This window comes from Lissotriton helveticus, chromosome 6 (assembly GCF_964261635.1).
Source record: "Lissotriton helveticus chromosome 6, aLisHel1.1, whole genome shotgun sequence".
NCBI classification, from domain to species: domain Eukaryota; kingdom Metazoa; phylum Chordata; class Amphibia; order Caudata; family Salamandridae; genus Lissotriton; species Lissotriton helveticus.
Window position 1 is genome coordinate 1,479,456,332 of NC_136067.1, and position 12,039 is coordinate 1,479,468,370.

Here is a 12,039-nt window from a genome sequence, read left to right on the forward strand (position 1 = left end):
CCTTCCTCTCCACCCCCTCACCCCTTCTGCCCACCCCCACCCTCCTCCCCCAGAAATAGAACTTAGGAACAGCGACGGCAGTACCGTCCAGGCTCAACGTAGGATGAATTTTTAGTTTTAAGTATAACAGGAGATATCAGCAAAACGGTATACAACCTTTACCACGCAACTTTTACCACGACCTACCATTACCACGCAACTTTTACAACGCAGGACCCTTTACCACGCATACCATTACAACGCTGGTATTTACAACGCAGGTACTTTTACAACGCATACCATTACAACGTAAGTATTGGTAAGTATATAATTTTATTTAAAATATTTTAGGTTTGGGTTTTGGGTAAATGGGTATTTTTAGGGATCAGGGTCAGTTTTCAGTTTTTGGGTAAAGGGGTATTTTTAGGGTTCAGGGTCAGTTTTCAGTTTTTGGGTAAAGGGGTATTTTTAGGGTTCGGGGTCAGTTTTCAGTTTTTGGGTAAAGGGGTATTTTTAGGGTTCAGGGTCAGTTTTCAGTTTTTGGGTAAAGGGGTATTTTTAGGGTTTAGGGTCAGTTTTTATTTTTTGGGTAAAGGGGTATTTTTAGGGTTCAGGGTCAGTTTTCAGTTTTTGGGTAAAGGGGTATTTATAGGGTTCAGGGTCAGTTTTCAGTTTTTGGGTAAAGGGGTATTTTTAGGGTTCAGGGTCAGTTTTCAGTTTTTGGGTAAAGGGGTATTTTTAGGGTTCAGGGTCAGTTTTCAGTTTTTGGGTACAGGGGTATTTTTAGGGTTCAGGGTCAGTTTTCAGTTTTTGAGGTACAGGGGTATTTTTAGGGTTCAGGGTCAGTTTTCAGTTTTTGGGGTACAGGGGTATTTTTAGGGTTCAGGGTCAGTTTTCAGTTTTTGGGGTGCAGGGGTATTTTTAGGGTTCAGGATCAGTTTTCAGTTTTTGGGGTACAGGGGTATTTTTAGGGTTCAGGGCTGGGTTTGGGTTTTGGGGTTCAGGGGTATTTTTAGGTTTTAGGGCTGGGTTTGGGTTTTGGGGTACAGGGGTATTTTTAACATATATATTTAAAAATTAATAATTAAATATTAACATAAATAATTAAAATATTAAATATTAAAATAATAATTTATTAATTAAAAAAAATATTATTAATAATTATTTTACCATATTATTTACTTACCTATACTTACGTTGTAATGGTATGCGTTGTAATAGTACCTGCGTTGTAAATACCAGCGTTGTAATGGTATGCGTGGTAAAGGGTCCTGCGTTGTAAAAAATGCGTGGTAATGGTCTGCGTGGTAAAAGTCCGCGTTGTAACGTCATATATCCCAGCAAAACTAGTCAGTATACTCTATCAAAACACAGCCAAGCAGTTGGCGGTATAGCTATATATGCAATAACTGGCCATAAGTACCAGGCTAACATAGGTTAAATAGTAGGTTCATTCTCTAGCGGGCTATAAAACTGTAGAGAGTATACCAGAGCTAAATGATGGTGCAAGAGCTACGAGTGTGAACATTTACTTCTCCAATAGGAGTTAACAACAGCGTCATTAAGTGACTCTCAAATGTTGGATTTTTCGGCTCCAACATGCAACTGAAAAGTAACAATCGAATGGCATGCTGTGAGGCACAAAAGGTATAAAATGGCTGGTCCTACCTGATGGTGATGAACAACTTGGATATTCAGTCAGGCAAACCAACAGAAATGTGGTTTACATGGAACAAGTAGGTGAACATACATATAAAGGCGAACCCCACATAAGTGGGGTGACAAGTGAGACCCCACCCCTGACCGGCAAGAGTTTGTCTCTAGGTCCTATGGGGGGTGGACAGACGAGAAGTGGCGAAGACCCTCAAGCCAGTAGATGATCGAGTCAACCCTGTCCCGTGATTGGATTTGTAGCTTCAAGGGCGTCTGTCTTTCGCTTATTTGACGCGCTGTTGGAGGAGTCCATAGCTTGTGGCGGGGAGTCACCCAGGAATTGCGCCAGGTCATTGGGATCCGAGAAGAAGCGAGGTTTGCCCTGGATGATTATTTTAAATCTCGCCGGATCTGCAAAGGAGAACTGTATTCCTTTTGATTTCAGCTTTTCCCTTAGGGCCAGGAAGCCTTTCCGGACCTCCACCGTGTCTTTCGAGTAGTCCTGAGTGAAGGTGATTTTGTGGCCCTCCCAGGTAACATAGTGGTTGTGTCTAGCGAATTGCAGGATGGCTTCGGTGTGTTGGTATCGTAGTGGTTTGCATATTAGCGGGCGAGGACCCTTATATCCATGGGGGATGAAGGTTGGCACTCTGTGAGCTCGTTCAAGCTCAAGTTCATGGTAGAAAGAAATACCAGTTACCGTCGGGATCCATGTTTCCAAGAAAGCTACACAGGATTCGGCATCTTTCTCTGCGTGTTCAGGAATTCAAAAAATGCGAGCGTTTCCCCTCCTGTTTCTATCCTCCAATTCCGCATTCTGTCGTTTGAGGGAGTCGGTCGATCTTTGGAGTTGTAGGATGGTTTTGGCTGATAGATTGGTTTTGTCTTCAATGTCACTTATTATTTGTTCTGCTTCGTCTATGCTTTTGTGCACAGAGTTCATGTCTGCCCTAATCGCAGTAAGTTCGAGGTGCATAGAGTCCGTATTGCTTTTAGTCGATTTGGAAAGGTCATGCAACTCTGCCAGTTTTTTTAGGATCATTTCTAGGGTGCTGTTAACGTCTGCTCTTACTTTAATGGGTGATTCCGATAGGGATGGTTCAGGCCTCACCTTCTTGTTGTTCTTTTTGTCGTCTCTTTCCGCCATTTTATTGGATTTCCGTAGCTGGCTGGCGTTGAGGCGGAGATCTTCCAGCTTGACAGTAGTGTTAGGCTAAAGCGGAAGTTGGGTTTAGACACTGATCTGGGTGAAAGTTCCAGGAGAGGCACGAATTTGGTGCAGGCTGACTCCAGCACAAGGCTTGTATCGCTTATTTACATCCGCCTCCCAGTTCTCCAAGGTTCAGGGTATATGTAGGGTACATAACCGACCGACTCTCTGCTTCCCTGCTTTAGTGGCGATGATGGCGATCGTGGCACTGCCTTTCGGAGCGAGATGGTGCGAACTGATGACACACGGGTCCCCACTGATTTTCCTGAGGTGCAGGACGCTGACTGGTGATTGATCCGGCTTCAGTAAGGGACACTCATCCTGCACAGTGGGCGCAAGCACTCCCAGCACGGCATTAACAGTGTTCTTAGTGTTCACAGTTCACAGTGTTCACCAGGATGGTAGCAGAGTCCTTCGAGGCAGCACTGCAGTGGCTCTGAGTTGGGCCTTCAGGGAGTGTGAAGTCACTCACAGGTGTTTGCTCGAGTTAGTGGTAGTGTTAGTTACCCCGTTGGTATCTTTGCCTTATAGACAGTCTGGCATTACTGGTACCTCTGGTGTTAGGCTCTATGTCTACCGGGTATCTGTGGACATGCTTTAGTCTTCACTTGTGTTCGATAGTTTTTCGCGCTAAACTATTGTCCCAATCGCCGCCATCTTGGGGTCAGGCAAGTCCCTGGGGAGGTCTCTTCAATTGTGCAGTCCTGGTGAATGGAACCTGCCTCTGACCCTGGGTCGCTGGGAGTTCAGCAGCCATCGGGGATAATTCAGTAGCGGCGAGGTGCTGGTGACATTTCCGTGCTGTTAGCGGCCCCAGGATGTGATTAATGCGCGGGGGTTTTAGACCTGGGACACCATTTTCACATCAGGCATTGCGGCGCGGAGATCCGGAGATTCGGGGACACAGGAGCCGTTCATAACCCTCAGTTAAGCAGCAGGGGACTACATTATGAGCGGCTCACCTCGGAGGCCTTATTCGGTGAGACAGACGCTGCTAGAGGCGAAAGGCAGGTCCAGGGGCGCACCACGCCGCTTCTTGCTCACTCGTGGCCGGCCCTGGCAGACGTAGAAGTACGGGAGCTAAACGGGGCACTTCCCGCTCATTTTCCGCTCCGAATTTCACACCGAGTGTGCTCCGTGGTGTCGGGAGCTCGAATCCGGCATCTGTTGTTCCAGGGGATCGGTGGTGCACTCCTGAGGAGAAGGAATTCGCTCTCCTACGCGGCAGGGAACAGGTTAGGCGGCCATTACCACTGCCGTCCAAGCCACGCCCCCCCTGAATCATTATTCTTTACAAAAATATCTCAGTGGAAGCGTGTTTCATAAGTTCTGCTCGATCACGTAGTCTAATACAACTTCTTAGAAAAAGACTACAACACATGGCTTTAAAGAGTGAAACACGGATAAAGGGAACAAGCTGGGAATATGACAAAAGAACAATAGGTGTGCAGAGAGCGAGTGGAGAGAGAGAGCGAGAGAGTGTGTGAGAGGCGGCTATTTCCCTTAGAGAACAGATAATAGAACCATTTCTAAACGATCCAGAAAACTGTATTTACATGTCTAGTCATGTGCCGCTTTTATGCACAGCGCGCATATAATTGGAAAAAACTTTCACTGTTTGTGACGCCAATAAAATAGTTTGTAGTGTGTTGTACTCAATGAGGGACAGATTAAAATAGAGATTTATGAATGTAAAACCTTGAACTCCTGTGCTTTTCCACCCACGGAGCATAACAATATAGATTCAAAGAAGCAACTGCAAATCAAACAATATCATTTACACAACCCAAAGAAAGCACTTGCCAAGGACGATGCAAAAGAATAAACGCTCACAAACTCTGAAAATTCAGCACACAAAGTCCCAATAGTCAGCATTTCATGCAGAACTTGTAATCGGTGTCACAGTGGTGAGGGGCATTTTTAACAAACTATCACACAGTGCAGCAAGCCACAGCACTGCGTGAAATGGAGAGGGGAAGAATATGCTGTACTTAACATTAAACAGTGCATTCCTCCTCTCTGCCTGTGCTGGCGCACAATGTGCTGCCTAGCGCCAACGCAGCACCCATGCACCACTTTATACTGCCTGTCTCTTTATCTCACTGTTGCAGGTCCTGTTTCATTCCTGCTTTCTCCCTTTGTCACTGTGTTCCCATATTTAACTTTCTCTTTTTTCACACGCAACTGTCATGGTTTTTGATGCATTTGAAGATTTACAAGGACTTGTAAACCTGGGAGTGCACCAAAAAGAGGATGACTTCCTAGGAGAGGCGTAACAAGGATAAATATCTTTCTTACTCCTAGTTTTCTCCTCTTTCTATGTGTGATGCTTTCTGCAGCACGCATAGAAAGAGGAAATAGACTCTCATGATTGTTTTTGTGCAAGAAGGTGCCCCTTCCTGCACATAAACAATCCTGCCTACAACGCAGGCACCCAGGTGCAAGGGTGCCTGCGTTGGCGCTAGGCTGCCAAAATGGCGCCAGCGCAGATGGAAAGGACACAAATGTGCCTTATTGGATAAATAGGCGCATTCCAGCTCTTTCCTTGTGATGCAGGGCATAACCGCAAGGTGACTTTCTGTTCTGTCCTGAGCCACAAATGTCACCAATGTGTCACTATGTGTATGGGTGTGTCAATGGATGGAGGTTCCAGTGCAGGTTTCTTTTTTAATTGGCAGTGATGACTGAGAAATAAATGATAATAGGCATGACTGGAACTCTAGATAACATTTAAGGTAAAACGTTTTGACATATTATTTGAAAGATGAAAGTGAGAATGTTAATAGTTTTGGAAAATCTGCCATTTCCTACGTAGCCATTATTTTGCATATGAATGCTGAAATATCACCAAATCATCAACATGTGTCGGAAATACATTTCAGAACATTTCAACTATTAAAAATGTTTTAAAGATCAAATCGGAGAATCAGAATGTGCTGTGTCCGAGATCGTGTAACATTTCTCTGGAGCACTAGAACGCTTTAAATGTCTTTCTGCCTTTAGTGTAAACAGACTGCTTAATCTATTACAGTTGCCTGTCATATATACTTTTAGTACTTGGTAAGGTGAAGTCTAATATATCCTTGCGCACAACTAAAACATATTTTGTTCTATTTCAGGTCCAGGTTAAAAGCATGCAATAAACATTGGCAAAGGCAATAACTCTGACGTTGGCTGATGGCCTTTTGGTTTATCAGTACTTTAATTACAAAGATAGAACAGGTTTTTTTGTTGGGGGTGGCTGCGGGGTTCTTACCAGTAAAAAATAGAACAACTGGCAAAAAAACACAAGATTTTTTTTGGGGGGGGTCGGGGGGAGGGGTCTCAAAACAGACATTGCCATTCTCGTCCCTGTCAGAAAGGCAATGCATTCTGTGCAGGTGGGCTTATTGTGAATGTGCAGAAGGACGTCGCTCATAGTGAAATTAACCAATGGCTGAAGTGGGCTGACCCATAACCCTATACTGTATTCTGTTGCAGGCAGAAGAAAAATGTGAATGGGGCAACATCAGACAAATGGAAGATGAGGACTGGCTGAAAGCCCCTAGAAGGAAGTATATCATATGTATAGTTTTAGAAAAATCAAAAGTGCTTTGCTAACGCCCAATCTAAAAATGCCAAATCCAAATAGTGCATGGTCAGTGTAAACACTGGGCCCCCATGATGAACTGTTGAATATGTCTAAATGAGGGTGCCTTAGGGCAAATTGTAAGGTAGAAATGGAGACTTTGAGTGAGTGAGAGAAAGGTAGAAAGGAAAGGCTTGTGAAAGAGACCACAGTAACATGCATGTGGAACACTCCCCTTTAAGTGACCGAAAAGTAATCAGGGTAATTTAGAGAAGAACCTGAAGAATAACAGGCATGAAATTATCTTAGGTCATGAAGTGATGGAAGTACATAAGGGCCAGAGGAGGTCAAAAGAGGACAGAAGCTAATCTGGATTGCCAGAAGAAGGCAGAGTGTAGGGGTGTGTGGCAGGGTAAGGCAGTAGTGAACACCATAAAGAAGGGCCGAGTGAGCAAGAGGACCTATATAGCATGCACAAGGAGATAGAAAAGTGGCAGCAAGTAGTAAGGGGCATGACATGCTAGATGATTCTTTTTCTACTAAATGGTTGCGAATTGCAAGTATAGAATTTTAATAATGTTACATGATTGCGCTTGACTCAATTAGCCTGTTAGACCACCATATGGGTGAGAACCAAGTGCATGTGGGGCTTGTGCAAGGGCCAGCTAAGTATATATAGAATGTGTCTCACCACCTACAACCCCCTTAATAATACAGAGGAGAAACCATTAATTCTGATGTGGTACAGAAGTATTGTCATAGATTAATAAGATGTCCTAATTATTTTCCACAAAAATATCGCCCCATTGGATTTAATACTCCAAAATGAGCACACAGTGGGTCGATATCTTTGCGAGTGATCTTTAGAACACAATATCTATGTCAGACGATATTTCTGTGTAAGACATTTTGACAGACAACTTTATTTCTTCCACATCATACAACAGGCCCATAAAACAGAGGCTCAATTACACAGCTGACAAAACCACAAGTCACTATCCTGAAAGGCAGTGATCAGGATCCTGAAGCTTGTCCTCACTCCCTTCAGCCTCTGTGGGCAATTACCTCATTTTTGACCTCCTGGTTTGACACTGAACCTGGAAAGCGTAATTTCGACTTCATGTTAATCAATTGCTGTTACAAATGAGGTTTGAAAAATTCTCATTTTCAGCGATGGTGTGTTGGAAATTACCATCTTTGCATGCCATTTTCCCAGATTTTTGCCTTCTATTGTTGACACTATTTTTCTGTTGGACATAGCACTTTGCACACTTTATTCTTGCCACCTAGTTGTAAAATGCTTATATTCTCCCTTTTTAAGCTGGTAACACTGGTATACACCTAATTGGCACATTTCATTTACTTATTGTCCCTAGTATATGGTACTACATGTACCCAGGGCCTGTAATGGGCTGCGACACTCATTGTGCCACCAATTAAAACATGTTTACAGGCCTGCCGCTGCAGCCTTTAGTGCAGTTATAAACTACCATTTTGACGTGGAATATAAATCTATTGCCAGGCCTAAAGCTTTCTTTTCAATGCAACCCTCTAGGGTAGGCCTGAAATCCCATAGGGCAATTTGCATGGTATTTAACCATGGTATGCATGGTTAATCGTTTACATACCATGCCAGTGAAAATCCTCCCAAGCCACTTTTCACTATAGCAAGAATGGCTATCCCATAGGAAAACACAGGGTTACACTGTAAGAACTTACAGTGTTTCATTCCAGTTTGGTAGAAAGTAGAAAAATGGTTCTAGGATTCATTTTAATAGTAATTTAAAATCCAACCTAATGGTAAAGCCAGATTTTACATTACTAGTTTGAAAATTTCACTTTTAGGAAGTTGTCATTTTCCTACCTAATCCAAAGGGGTCTTTGAACAGGGTTCACTGTTTCTTTTACAGCATAAGTTAATATAGAGATAACAAATATTGCATCATGTCAAGCACAAGGATTATACACAATATTTAGTCAAAAATGTATCTCGCACCCGTATCCAGGACATAAACATTATAAAAATCATTCATTATTCTAGTTCTTGACAAACTTCAAAATTTTTGTTCATTTTTTGTGTAATACCCTGAAACAATGCATTTACAACTGAAAAAAAATTCTCACCTGATGGAGGATTTCAGTATGATGTTGAGCGATGGAAACTGTGAAGAAATGATAAAAGGCACAATTAGATATGATTCTGAAATAAATGCAGATTTGTCAATTGTTGAGTGTAGTTAAATTATATCAGTTTGAAACCAACAGTTTTGTATCACAGAGATTGTACTGGTGCATATTTGCACCTTCCTTTACCCGCAAAGTGTTAAAATGTGACTCTTGCATCGACTGACCAAAGGACAATAACATTGATATTTGCTCCTGATGATCTGCTCAAACATCAATGCAAAAGTGTAACATAAGTTATCCAGAAGCATCAGTGCAAAATTGCATTTGCACAAGTATAAACTATGCAACCTGATAAAAAGAACCTCAGACAGGTTTCTAAAGGTATGCCTTTACTTGTATTACAAACATTCCGAGGCACAGGAATATGACCTCTTGTACGATTCCAGAGTTCCCATAATGGAAATGAGTGGAGTGCAGAGAGGAGAAGATTCTCCATGACATGCACCAATAAAAATGTGCGCACTTTGCGCTAGTGGTCTCATATTAACACCATTAGTGCATATGTCTTTCTCTAAAGGAGGGCAGCAAATGGTGCCCTGTTCGGATGTGGGGCCATATTTTCAGTTTTAAGCTTTTAAATGAATTTTTGTAATGCCACATGGACAGTTGTGGGCTGTACAGTGTTGAAGAATTTGCCACATACACATACATAAGATGGCTGGGTGTGTCTGTGGGTAGTTGAATTCATACAAGAGAGAGGACAATTGGTGAAAGGATTGGGATTACTGCAAGATGTCATGACCCCTGTCAGAGTGCCACAGGTCAAGCAAGAGCTACAAGGCCCAATCTTGGGGGATTGAGGACTTTTACTCCTTATGTCCTACTACCAGATCTAAAAAGGATTCTGAGCAACTGGGACAAGAACCCCTTTAGACATTAATTAAGTTGTTTGAGCAGTCCAGGGGTTCTCGGGGGGGAAGGTAGATGGAGGGGGATGAGCACAGGCTTAAAATACATTCAATAGTAGCAACAAACGATTGTCCAGTCAAATATTTGCTCTTATGGAAAAAAGAAGTATTTACAGACGAACACAAAGTAAAATACGGCATACACAAAAAATGCACGCAGTCATCCTGAGGTCAGCATTCTAGTGTTAGATAGGCAGATTCCTGAATTCCACTTCCCTCCCTCTAGATAGTCGGCATTTCTAATTCATGATAGTTGACATTCAGGTTAGTCTCCCCACTAGAGGTCCAACACTTTCAAAGTTAAAGAGTTCCAAAGCTGATCATGCTACAAGGCACACCAAGTTCCATTGGACCCTCCAGCCCTGTGATCAAACTTACCTGTTCCCACCAGGGCTGCTGTACTGGAGCATCCCAGAGCACTCAATGCTCAGACGTCTGCAGCGGCTGGCAGCAGTTAATTGCATTATAGGCTTTGCGGACAGTGGCTGATCATCCACGGCCCTCCCTCTTATGATGCAGTAAGTTCTTCTGATGCATTTCAAGGGAGAAGGATGGTCATTCCTTTTCCAATGCTTCAATCAGTGCCCATGAACTTGAATGTCACCACAACAACATTCTCTCTCAGCATCACAGAGAGCAGGGAATGACCCTTGCTGTTTACTGAGCCCCCTCGCCCCACCCCAGGAATACTGGGTCACTGACTTACTCAACACACTGGCTACAGCACGATGGGCACATCACTAATGCACTCTTCTTGGCAGCCTCCTCTGTCATACAGAGTTGCAGACTTTCCTCCACACATATGATACAGCCAGATCATCATGGCAGTAATACAGTCTTCATGGTGGACACCTCTGGTATACATGGTTGCCCACTTTACTCCACAAACAGACTAAAGACCAATCAGCCCAAAACAAATGCACTGTTCGCAGTGGCTCCCTCTGCAATACAGGGTCATTGAATTTAACCAGTAGATGAATGATGGTTTGATCGGTACTGCACTGGCTAACTTCACAGCAGCCACCTCTGGCATCCAGGGTTACCGAATTGAATCTGCACACTGTCAGTGGCCCTATTGGTGCACCAACCACTTCCTCCCACCTCTCTTTGGGAATTTGCTCACCAGGATCCCCACTGGACCTTGATCCATCTAAGTGCTCTCCTCTTCCTCACAAGGGCATGCTGATCTTGGCAAGCTAACATATATTGGTGCTCCAGGCTCCAGGGCAGCTGATCTTATATTTGCCCAGGTGATGTCCCCTCACCCAGTGTGGAGACTGGCTGACCTTAGCACCAGTCCTGGTCACAAGTAGAAGTATTGCCGAGTTTCTCCCCCTCAGCCTACAGCCCAACTGGTTGCCTTACAGTTGATAATTTAGGGGGTCTTGAGCTCCCCTTCTTATAGTCCATTTCCAGACATAAAATATGATTTTGTGTCTGAGTCTTTGAAGTTTGTGTTGGGGGTCTGCTACTTTGGAAGTGCCAACTCTGTCCTGCTTTTCCTCCACAAAGCAGTCTGTCGCAACAGGAGTGGCTCCAATTCTGATAGTCCCTTAACATGGCATGGGAGCGCCTAGAGGTTCACACCTGGATGTCATGCACAGTGATATATTCTACTCTTTATGATTCACTTATCAGCCCCATATCCATCCTTACATGAGCCCAAGCCCCTTTCCAGTGACCGCTCTCAGAATCATCAGGCATAGTTTAAAGTGTACTGAAGAGCCTCGCTCTTCCCCCTTCAGTGAGTGTCCCATTCAGCTCTAAGGAATGCAAACATCCACAAATCTGTTTGAGGGGAATCCTCTACCTCAACAAGCTCCTCCAGTCAGTCTTGGGCCTCCCAAAATAGAACTCAGAATAGTTGTTCATGTATTGGACCACTCACAGATACATATACACCTAGCACATGCATGCAACCACACACACGCTGCACAGTGCTACATACTAAATTATTGCAGGCAAAGGACGAGTTAAGCCCACAGCAGCAGAAATTTACATAAATGGGCCTGTGGGTCTCACCCCAAAAACTCTGGTAAAAGGACCTGTTCACTCCTACTGATCACTAAATGGTATACTGCCACCATCACGTTACTTAACTCCTGGTGAAGGCAGTAGTCTTCATCCATCAGGAGGGTAGCACTTTGGGTGCCCGTCCAGGTTTTACAAGACTGTAATCTGTGAGACAGGTCTATGTCATGGTGCACACGCATGATCCGTGTTGTTCCGTTACAAAAAATCAGCTTCAGAGATCCAGATATTGCTGAAGCTGGGGCACTTATGGCAGGGTTGCACGTCTGTCACAATGCAAGGGTCTTTTCCGTCCCAGGAGCAGGCAAAGTATCATTTGCTTCTACAGCACTCCCCTGCCCCTAAAAACCTGGGGGATTATTTCCAAGCCCCTTGCACTGCCGGTACGTCATTTCTTTTCATATTGAAAGTGACGCACCGGCAGCACAAGGGGCTTGTAAATAAACTCCCCAGTTTTTGACTTTTCCTTCTTATTTGGTTCCACATAGTGGGAGTGCTGAAAG

The 12,039-nt window shown here is 43.8% G+C and overlaps 1 protein-coding gene across 1 annotated transcript in view; it reads right to left on the reverse strand.

Moving 5' to 3' along the window:
- Positions 1–12,039, reverse strand: part of CHRM3 (cholinergic receptor muscarinic 3) — a 2,680,897-nt gene that overhangs the window by 1,599,979 nt on the left and 1,068,879 nt on the right. Inside the window, exon 5 of the mRNA XM_078649289.1 lies at positions 8,535–8,572. The gene's annotated coding sequence lies outside the window, so the exon portion shown is untranslated. The remainder of the gene's footprint in view (positions 1–8,534; positions 8,573–12,039) is intronic.